This window comes from Lygodium microphyllum, chromosome 27 (assembly GCF_053477565.2).
Source record: "Lygodium microphyllum isolate KBCC chromosome 27, Lygodium_microphyllum_v1.1.10, whole genome shotgun sequence".
Classification (NCBI taxonomy): domain Eukaryota; kingdom Viridiplantae; phylum Streptophyta; class Polypodiopsida; order Schizaeales; family Lygodiaceae; genus Lygodium; species Lygodium microphyllum.
In genome coordinates, this window is record NC_141161.1 from 37,055,598 (window position 1) to 37,066,845 (window position 11,248).

Below are 11,248 nucleotides of genomic sequence, written 5' to 3' on the forward strand. Positions count from 1 at the left end.
CACTGGTAAGAAACCATCTGTCTCACATTTCAGAATTTTTGGATGTGAATGTTATGCACATGTTCCAGATGAGACGAGAAACAAGTTACAACCAAAAAGCAGATGTATCTTCTTGGGTTATAGTGATGAGCAGAAGGCTTACAAATTATATGACCAATAGACAAAGAAGATCATCGCGAGACGTGATGTGGTGTTCAAGGAGGAGTGCATACAGTGGAGGAGGAGAAGGCAAGTTCTTCCACTTTATCATCAAGCGAAGAAGTAGTCCACTATGAACCTGTCCCGAGAGCTATCCCTATCCTTAAGGAGGAGGAAGCATCATCTTTAGATGATGAGGAAAAAGTTCACCAACCTGACATCAACCCACCGGAAAAGCCATTGCCACGCTGGGTGAAGTAGCTCTATGACCACAATAATCCTATGCCTGCATCTGTTGAGGAGAAGGCAGACGGACCAAGGAGGTCTCAGAGAATAGAGGAGCAAAGGAGGACTTCTGCTCACATAGTCAATATGGCCTTGATGGTTGAGATTATGAGAGAAGTAAAGGAGCCAACTGACTTAGAAGAAGCACTGGCAGATCCATCATGGAAGGCTACTATGCAGGCAGAGTATGACAGCATAATGAAGAATGACACTTGGGAGCTAGTGGATCGACCAGCAAAGCGGAAGGTTATTGGCACCAAGTGGATCTGGAAGGTAAAGTACAAGGCTGATGGTACCTTAGAAAAGTACAAAGCTAGACTCGTTGCCCAGGGATTTTCACAAGTTGAAGGGTTTGATTTTCAAGAGTCATTTGCCCCAACTGCCAAAATGACCACTATTCACACGGTACTTGCACTGGCTGCCCACAAGAAGTGGCCAGTGTACCAAATGGATGTTAAGTCAGCGTTCTTAAATGGTGACCTCAAGGAGGAGGTGTACGTGGCTCAGCCACCAGGGTTTGAGGCCCCCCATTCTGAGAACAAAGTGTGTAAGCTGAAGAAGGCATTGTATGGGCTGAAACAAGCCCCCAGAGCATGGTACCAGCGGATAGATAGGTTCTTTTTAAACCTAAACTTCAAAAGATGTGCCTCAGATGCTAACTTGTATGTTTATAGGGATGGTAAAAAGTCTGTAGTGATTGTCCTATATGTGGACGACCTTCTTATTACAGGTGACTATGAAGATATGATCAACCAAACTCGAAAGGCTTTGAGTTCTGAGTTTGAAATGACAGACTTGGGCTTGCTGCACTATTGCTTGGGGATTGAAGTCTGGCAAGAGCCAGGAAAGATCTTCATCTCTCAGAAGAAGTATGCATGGGAGATCTTGAAAGCATTTGGCATGATCGAGTGCAAGGAGATAGCTACACCTATGGAGGTGAATGCAAAGTTATCCGTCGAGGATACATCAGCACTAGCAGACATTGGGAGGTATAGAAGGTTGGTCGGCAGTCTGATCTACTTGTGTAACACTAGACTAGATATCAGTTTTGCTGTTGGTGTTTTGAGCAGGTTCTCAAACAAACCTCATGAGAGTCATTGGAAGGCTGGGATGCGGGTGCTTACATACTTGAAGGAAACTCTTGACTATGGTATCACATATAGTTTCGGAACTTCTCTTGTGGGGAACTGTGGACTGAGATTGGGCAGGAGACATTGATTTCAGGAAGTCAGTTTCTAGTTATTGTTTCTCTTTGGGTTCAAGAATTTTCTCTTGGATTAGTAAGAAGCAACCAACAGTGGCATTGTCTTCTACCGAAGCAAAGTACAAGGCAGCTTGTTTTGCTGCATGTGAAGCCGTATGGTTGAGAAGGATTCTATGGCATATGGGAGTGTAGGATGAAGAACCAACTGTGCTGAGATGTGACAATCAGAGTTGCATCGCCATTGCCAAAAATCCAGTGTTTCATGCACGCACCAAACATATAGAGATCCAATATCACTATGTGCATGATTTGATGAAGGATGGGATAGTGGAACTGGTCTACTGACCAACAGAGGATAATGGAGCAGATATCTTCACCAAAGCACTTACGAAGGATCTGTTTCAAGTTCATCTTCAGAGACTCGGCATTGGGCCGAGGAGATAGGTCACCTATGGGTGGACATTGAGGGGGGGTGTTAGATATGATCAATGCCCCACCCTCATTAGGTGCTACCAATGATCCATGGTACTCAAAGTTGTAAGGCCCCCATTATGAGGAGAAGCCAAATGGGAGCCCGGACATTGGTTGAGTCCTGACTTGTATATCAGATGAGGTCTATGTGGCCGGATGGCAAAAAGGTGACTGTTGTGGGTCTAATCTTTGGGTTAGATAGAGTGGTTAAGATGGTAGCAACTCGAGTTGCAATGTAAGGGAGTTAAAAGGGGCCCCTATTGTGGGGTTCGGGGGCTACGGAAGTGGCCCCTGGCTGGGGGGTCCGGGGGCGCTGCCCCCGGCCCGATGGTAAAGGGAATATTCCCTGGAATATTCCCTGGTCGACTAGTGGAGGCTCATATGGTAGGTCAGTCATTCGTGGGCTATAAAAGCTAAACCCCTTCGTAGCCATCTCTTACTCATCTTTCACCCAATCAAAGTTGTTGTTCCAGCTAGCCTTAAGCTCTTCACCTATCTTCTGTCTAGATTGCCATCTAAGCTTCACACAGTGGAAGCGCACGGGTGGACAGAGCCATCTTTGTATCAGTTGTTTGGAGTTAAAGAATTTACTGATTCTCCTCTTATCTATTGTGTACTCTCTATCTCTTTCTCAGATTCTGTTCGTTGTGCCATGTAATATTTTACAAGGCAATCCCTTGCCCTTTAGCATGCATCTTGCCATCTCCACAATGGTGCGATTCTTACGTTCCACAACACCGTTCTGCTGAGGTGTGTGAGGCGTCGTCAATTGACGTTTGATCCCTTTGCTCTTGCAAAAGCCTTCAAACTCCTTTGAGTTGAACTCACCACCACCATCTGTTCTAAATTTCTTCACACTTTTCCCTGTTTCATTCTTAACAAGTATTAGCCATTCTTTAAACTTACCAAAAGCTCGAGCCTTATCACGAAGAAAGTACACCCACATCTTCCTATTGTAGTCGTCGACAATCAACATAAAATAAGAAGATCTCCCCAAGGCCTATGTAGGCATCTTACCACACAAGTCAGCATGCACCAACTCTAGAGGAGCCTGTGCTCTATTCTTGCTTTTTTGTGGAAATGCCTTTCTTTGTTGCTTGCCCATCATACAAGCTTCACATGGTTCCTTCAATTCAGTTATTGTAGGTAGGTGAGCAACCATACCTTGCATTTGCATCTCCTTCAATACTGCAAATCCGATGTGTCCAAACCTTTCATGCCAAAGCTTACTTGTGCCCACTCCAGCGGTGTAAGAGCACTTAGCTCATACAGGTTGTTCCTTCTTTCTCCTTTGCCAACAATTGTGCCAACACTATCAATAATTTCTGCACCTGTCTTCTTGAACCTCACTTCATGACCAAGATCAGTTATGGCAGCAACTGATAATAGATTTCTCCTGATTTCGGGAACATATAACACATTTGAAAGCTTTTTGACTTCACCATTTGCACTAACAAAAGAAATAGTACCTGTGCCCGCAGCAGGGCATTTAGCATCATTTCCAACTATCACAGTGATGGATTCTTATAGAGGCTGCATAGAACGGTATAGACCTTTCTTGTTGGTCATGTGATGGGAGGCCCCACTATCCAACACCCATGAGTCAGTGGTAGATTCTTCTTGCGTTGAGGAGCACACTTCCTCAATGGTTGCCATGAATAATTTTAGCTCTGCTAAGGGTGAGGATATTGAAGGCATATGGGCTATTATGGGCTGAAATAACCAGTCATAAACAGAATAGCCTACTATTATGGTCCATTTTTATGAGCAAACATGGGATTTATGTAGTTGTAATGGAAGGAAATGACCTCTTTTCTTCAGGACATTGTTCATGAATGATCAGAAGTGTTTCTTCTTAAGTTTATGCACTCATTTTGAGCTTGATTATGGGCTGGAATTTTCTATTTTAAAACAGGGCTGAAGCTAAAATTATGCTTCTTCAATTCATGTCATGTATCTTTGGCCCAAATCTTGAATGCATTTGAATCTATCAACAAAATACTTGTTCCAAAGGGTTGAAATCCATCTATGTACTTAAAATAAATGCCATTAGATCTTGCATTTGATATTCATAATTGAATTGAGAATCTGAAAATACCCTTTATGATATGATGTATGTATCCAAAGGCATTTGATGTGATCAAGATAGACTTATTTCTTCCGTTCATGTATGCTAAGTACATAGTGAAAAAGCTTGAACTCTTCTTCCGTACCTAAATCATTTCTAAATCCCGGAAACCCCAATCTACTTCCCCTTCCTGAACCTTGAATCCTAAACTCCTCTTCTCCACTAAAGCCCTGGTGCTAGACCTTCAATCCTTAACGCAACGACATTGGTAAACCCGATGTGAAGGTCCGCTGTGGAAGAAGACGTCCAATGGGAGAATCATCAAGTTCAAGAGGAGATGCCTTGCAACAGTTGGTTCGTCTAATGCAAGAAAGCCAACAACAACAGCTGCAATTTCAGCAGTAGTTGCAATTGCAACAACAATGGAGACAAGAAGAAGAGTGGATTGATGCTGCTTTCATTAAAGCCTTAGAAGCAGTTGGACAAGAGCTCAAGCAATTTAATGGGCAAAATGTGTCCTCTTTTATCCTCCTCTACACTGACAAGATGGTCTTCTTTGGAGTTCCTCAACATGCCTGGAGCCGTTACTTTGCCCGCCTGGCTATGCATGGTCTCCAGGACCGAATTCATGGTCTTTTCCAAAAAGATGCAGGATGGACTGTGTTCAAGAAGGCTCTTCGAGAAGAAATTTTCCTTGAAGATTCTGGCCTTATGACAAAGAAAGTCTTCATCGAATGGGCCGAAAGGCCCAATAAGGGTCTAACCGCTACTGCTCTTCATCGAGAATTTGAAAGCAAATTTGCCCAACTAGATCGTGATGACGAACAAGGTATGGAAAGTCAAAAGATTGAATTATTTTTAAAGGCTGCAGATTCTTCTCTTCAGGAGAAATTAACTGACCGACTTGAAGACCCTGACTTTGAGTCGGGATTGAAGACTGCTTGGAGTGATGTCACTGAAGTAGTTAATATGATTGCTCGAAGAGAGCGATTGCGCCTAAGATGGGGATCAACCCCTGCAAACAACTGAATCTATGAAGGAGCATGTCCTAGTTTCTCGACCTCCTGTCTCTATGGCTGAGCAACCAAGAAATTCTATTGTTCCTTCACCAAAGAAGGATGTCATGGATGAGCTAATTAAAAGCATGCGGGATCTCAATCTTAATCTAACGGAAATTAATTCTAAAGTAGAAAGGCTTGATGTAAAAGTAGAAGAAAGGGGTCGGTCAACTGCCCAAAGGCCTGCACGAGAAGGCTTCAAAAGACGCTGCATTTGGTGTGATAGCCTTCAGCATGACAAGAGGGAGTGCGGTGCATTCCGTGAAGCTGAAGCACAAAAATTAGTCTTTTGGAAGGATGGTAAAATTCATGCAATCGAAACCGAGCTTCCTCTTGAGCCAAACTTTAGCAACGGTGGCATGAAGAAAAGATTGGAGGATTTGGCAAAAAAAACGGCCTATGGAGCTGTTGATGTTGCAACTTATGGGCTGCAAATTGAGCCAACTAATGAAATTGTTAAAACATGTAAAACTAATGCAAAATCTTAAGTGTGGACACAGGCCTTGGAACGCATGGAGCAAGGCAAAGCAACTAAGGATGATTTAACCACTGCCGGTCAATGTATTCGAGGGAGAATCGAATGGTCCGAGCCTGTGGATTCATTTTCAGCTTTTTCTCGATTAGCTAAAATTAATAATCAAGAAACCATGATAGAAGAAAAGAGAAGAAGAGAAGAAGATGTTGCCGGTCCTTCTTCTTCAGGACCGACTAATCGCATAACAAGAACTAAACCAGACCAACAGAAGGCTGCTGAAAATCCACTGCCACCAGAATTTGACATGGGAGATGCCCCTCAAGCAAAGAAAACAGAAGGAAAAAGAAAAAGCAAACATCCCAGTTACAAGTTGCAGTCTGACATAGAGACCGCAACAGATCTTAAACAGATCCTAGAAGAACGGATTCTTGGAAGTAGAATTGAATTCAGATTAGGTGAAATTCTCGGTATTGCAAAACGAGGATTTCATGATGTAATAATTGATGTAATTAAACGAAAAAGACAATATGTTGGTGAGGAAACTGAAGAATCTGTACATGCTTTTTTGCAAGTACTTCATGTGTATTTACAGGATGAAGAGAAGCTGAAAACTCAAGGGATTCGATTGGAGGCAATCAAAGAATTGATTACAGCCATAGAAGCCAAAGATGAAGACATTTATGAAGCAGAAGCTAAAGAAGCCATAATGGTGGGGACTTCTCAATCTAAAGTGCAGCCCATGTGTAAGAAAGAGACTCTTCTTCACAACATGCAAGAAGAAAGTGAAGCTCACTTTATTCCTAGTAGTCACTATTCCCGTACCCATTGGGCAAGGGCGACTACTGAAACTGTTGTTAAAACCGGTGAAAAAGAAACTCCATGCATTGCCCTTATAGACCATGGTTCGGAAATTAATGTTATGTCAAGAAGTCTCTATGAGAATGGTGGATGGCCCATTGATGTGGACCCAGGATGGCACATGAAGGCAGCCAATAACTCTTTTCGCGAACTTTATGCAGCATGTCCTTATGTACAAGTTACTATTGGTAATATAAAATATGAATTTCATTTCTTTGTTCAAGATTCCTGCAGTTATCCTAGCATTCTTGGACAACCATTTATTTCCGAGTCTCGTTTAGAGACAAAGGCTCTTGATGATGGTTCATCATATGCTCGGATAAGAAGCAAGGATAATAATAAAGCTGTTCAATTCCTAACTGTCTGTGTTAATTACCACTGGAATAGGGATCGATTGAGAGATCATCCTGTTCCTCCTAATGCCCGAGAATTTAAGGGTTTTCGGGTAGCGCTGCTATAAGTGGAGGCTATGCAGTGCATCATGTCACAAAAAATTGCCTCCACATATGAAGGAGGCAAGGCCAAAAGCTGATTTGCAGGTTTTTTCAGCCAATGGTGTGGGCTATTATAAACAATTTTCAGCCATGAACAGGGCTGAAAGAAAGTATTTGAGTCACATGGAGCAAGAGCTGAAGAAAATTGATGTTTTACCTAAAGATGAAGAAATTTCAGGACTATTTTATGGGCTGAATTATAATGATACAATGGCTGAAATTTATACAGCCGTTCATGCAGAAAATCAAGCTGAAAATCAGTTCATACAGGTATGTACATTGGATATGTATGACATAATTCAAGAATTTGTAGATTATGAAGCTTTTGGACAGCCAAACAAGGATGAAGCAAGAGTAGAAACAAAGTCTAAAACAGTTGATAAGAAGGTCAAGCCGGTAGCTACTCCTCTACCGCCTGAAAGCGAAGGACTGGCAGAAAGGGTATCCAAACAATCAAGCCTTCGTGATCCTAAAGATATTGGTCACCAATTTACAACAGAAAGTCTACAAAAGCTGAAAATTGGTGAAGACTCTTTTCTCTTGCCGGCTGAAAATAAAATCTTCATGCAGATGTTAAAGAACCATGGTAAAGCCTTTTCATTTCAGCCACATGAAATTGGCTGTGTGGATCCAAGCATTGTGGCACCAATGGTAATTTTTACGGTTCCACATGTTCCTTAGATCTTAAACCAATTCTGGTTCGAAGAGCTCATTTGCCTAAGTTATTGGAACTTCTAAATGAAAAGATAAAAATACAAATATTGGAGCCATCTTCAGCTCCATATTCCAACCGATGGTTTACTATACCTAAGAAGAATGAATCTTTACGATTCATTCAAGATTTACAACCCGTCAGTAAAGTTACTATTAGAAATGTTGGATCAGGACCAATTGTGGATGAGTTTGCTGAAGCTTTTGCAGGTAGGGCAATCTATTCCATGGGTGATTTATATTCAGGCTACGATCAATTTCAGCTTGCTTTGGAAAGCCGTGACATTACCACAATGAAGACGCCTCTTAGCCTAGTCCGCATGTGTACTCTACCTCAAGGGGCTACGAATTCAGTAGCTCACATGATGAATGCTATGCATAAAGTATTGAGGGATTATATTCCTCAATTGACTCTTCCTTTTCTTGATGATGTTCCAATCAAAGGATGTGAAGTTCATGAGAAAAATGAAGAACTCAATGAGCTTGGATGTTGAAAGTTTGTTTCTGAACATATTAATGATTGTGCTCAAATCCTGTCTAAATTAGAAGAAGTCCATCTTACTCTTTCAGGAGCTAAATCTGTTTTTGGAGTTGAAGAAGTCCTTGTGGTCGGTCATATGTGTGGTCCATATGGCCGAAAGCCTTCTCCATCCAAAATAAATGCTATCAGCAAAATGCAGGAAGAATGTACAAATGTTTCAGAAGTGAGAAGATTTCTTGGTGCATGTGTCTTCTACCTTATTTGGATACCACATTTTGCCCATTTTGCTGAAAGTCTTTATCAGCTTCTAAGAAAGGGCCAAAGGTTTATATGGGAAAAAGAACACACTCAGGCTATTCGGAAACTCAAGTAAGTCCCCAATGCCTATATGTAGGAACTCATAATCCTCGGTCATTCTTGCACATCAAGAGGCCTAGAAATCTAAATTCCACCTACCTCTCATGCAATAAGTTCCTTTTGAACCAACATTGTCCTTTTTCTTAGACTATGAAGACCATCCTTAAAAGACAACAACTACAACTACAATTGCACTAAATTCATTCAAAAATACATTAATAGTGTGTCATGTAGATACAAATTGTTTGAAATTGTTGCAATTTTTAGCATGTTTTTAGGTATTGTCAATCCTCCCCTACTTAATTGTGAAGTGTCCTCACGAGTAGAGCTATAAAAAACATCACAAACATTTAGTATTTAGAACACGACTACCACAAGCACTAAAATGTAGCTTCAAAAAGAAAAATATACTCTCCCCCACTTAAATGTGAAGTGTCCTTGCAAGCACAGCTACAAGATCTACAAAACAACACATATAAGACTAGTAGAAACTAGAAATGTATAGAAAATAGTGATTGTGTCGTATTATAAATTAAATAAGATAAATATTTTAATTAAGGTATATAAAAGCTTGTACAAGCTAGCATTCCCCTTACTCACTCTCCCCACTAGAGTGCATAACGTGGTTGCATCCAATGCGTGGAGCATACCAATGAGAAAGCATTCTAGAGCTGTTAAGAAACAATAATCTCTTAAGGCAACAAAATGCCACACTACTTTTCTATAAGAAATATCGTTTTTGAAATAGTGTCACTAATAAGCATAATACCTAACAAAAAACCCATACAAAGCAAGATAATACCACAATACTAAATAGGACTCCTATGGTTTAACTGCTAACCCTTGATGTTCTACTAGAACAACTAGTTAATGGTCCCTAACTCCCAACTTTTCTTTATTATCATTTTTAAAAAAAAGTCATTTGGAGTGAAAAGATTCTATATATTTATTATTCTTCCCAAAAGGTCCCACCCCAAAGAGATCCAAGGCATTAGACGTAGGGCACCTAGAGATCCCTATTTCCTACCAAGACCTCAAAGGCAATGCTTATCTTCTTTTGGTTTTTTTTGTCTCTTTTTTCTTTTTCTCTTGTTTTTTAGGGGTATTTTAAAATATATATATATAGATATAATCTCTTAAATTTTTCCTTTTTCTTTGGGATTTATTTTTATCACTTTTTGTAGGAAATGACTAGAAAGCTAGGAATTCACTCACAAAGTTGAACTTTCAAACATCTTAGCTCAACAACTTCACTCGGGGAATCTAGTCTAGCACATAATATTAGTCACCTTACCTAGGCAAATGAAAAGACAAAGATACTCACCAGCTCAGCATTTCTCATCCAAGCTATCCCTAGTCAAAATTTCATGGTGGAGAGAACCTTGTTACTCAACTATCTTACATCACTAACAAAGTGATAAAATTTCAAGAGGAATCTCTATTGGATCCTAGTCAGTCACCACATACATTGAAATTCACTAGTCATGCATACACACACCATCCCCTAAGATTACTTCCTAGTGCTAATGTCCCATCCCATGTGGGTGGACTCTCATATAGACTGAAGTGTTGATATTTCTTGCGATTTATTTATTTTTTAATTTTTATTTGTATTCCTTATATAATTACTTAGGCTTTGAATCTTGAAATTATTACAATAAATTTTTATTTTTGTTACTTTTCTTTATGTGAAATGAATATGTATATAAATTAGATATGAAACAACCTGTTATGTACATTATCACACGGAATTTGTGCGAGGGTTCGTGAAAGTCGCTCGCCGCAGGAATGCTTTGTGATGGGAGAACTCAATGTAAAATAATTATGTAAAAGAGTTTTAGATTCAAGATGAATGAGAAAAAAAATGATTGATTAAAGATATAGACATGATACAAGATCAAAAGATATCAGCTCCAGATGACAAATTTTTTAATGATATGGAGCAAAGACAATGACGAGAAATTTTTCATGTCTTTTCTAAGCAAGCAAAAGATCACTCACCAATTGGAAGTCACAATCGAAATCTTGATAGTCCTTTCACTCGTGATTTGGACTATCACACCACATGCAATGATGGACATGATCATTCTTGGAAGAATTTGCAAGAGTAGAAAAAGTTGGGACTGAAATTGGAGCTGGACTAAGTGGTTGCTACTCCATTCTGGTCATCTTTATTTGTAGGTCTTTTGAGTTCTTTGAAAATTTCTCCACCATATCTTTGACATTCCATTTTGTAGATGGTTTGACAACCGCAACAAGAATAGGCATAGTCATAGGCATAGACATAGGATGATAAATAGGAGAAGTAGTGGATGGTGCACTAGGAGAAGTAGGAGAGGTTATGTTAGGAGAAGACATCGCTGATGGTGTTCCATTTTGCAAGCAAGCCTTCCATCTCCGCCTCTTTCTAAGTGTAGAAACTGCATCCACAACATCCTGCCAATCTATCTTTAATCCCATAGGCTATGTACAGTCTTTAAGAAGCTCTTCCAACTCATTTTGAAGTGTAGAATTAGCTGCTTGCAAGAATAACTCCACTTTCTTTGAGTTTAGAGCTCTTTTCTCTAGTGCATCTATCATTATATCACTCTTCAAACTCTGCAACAAATCAGAAGCAACAAGACTTTTGTTAGGCTGATAGACCCACT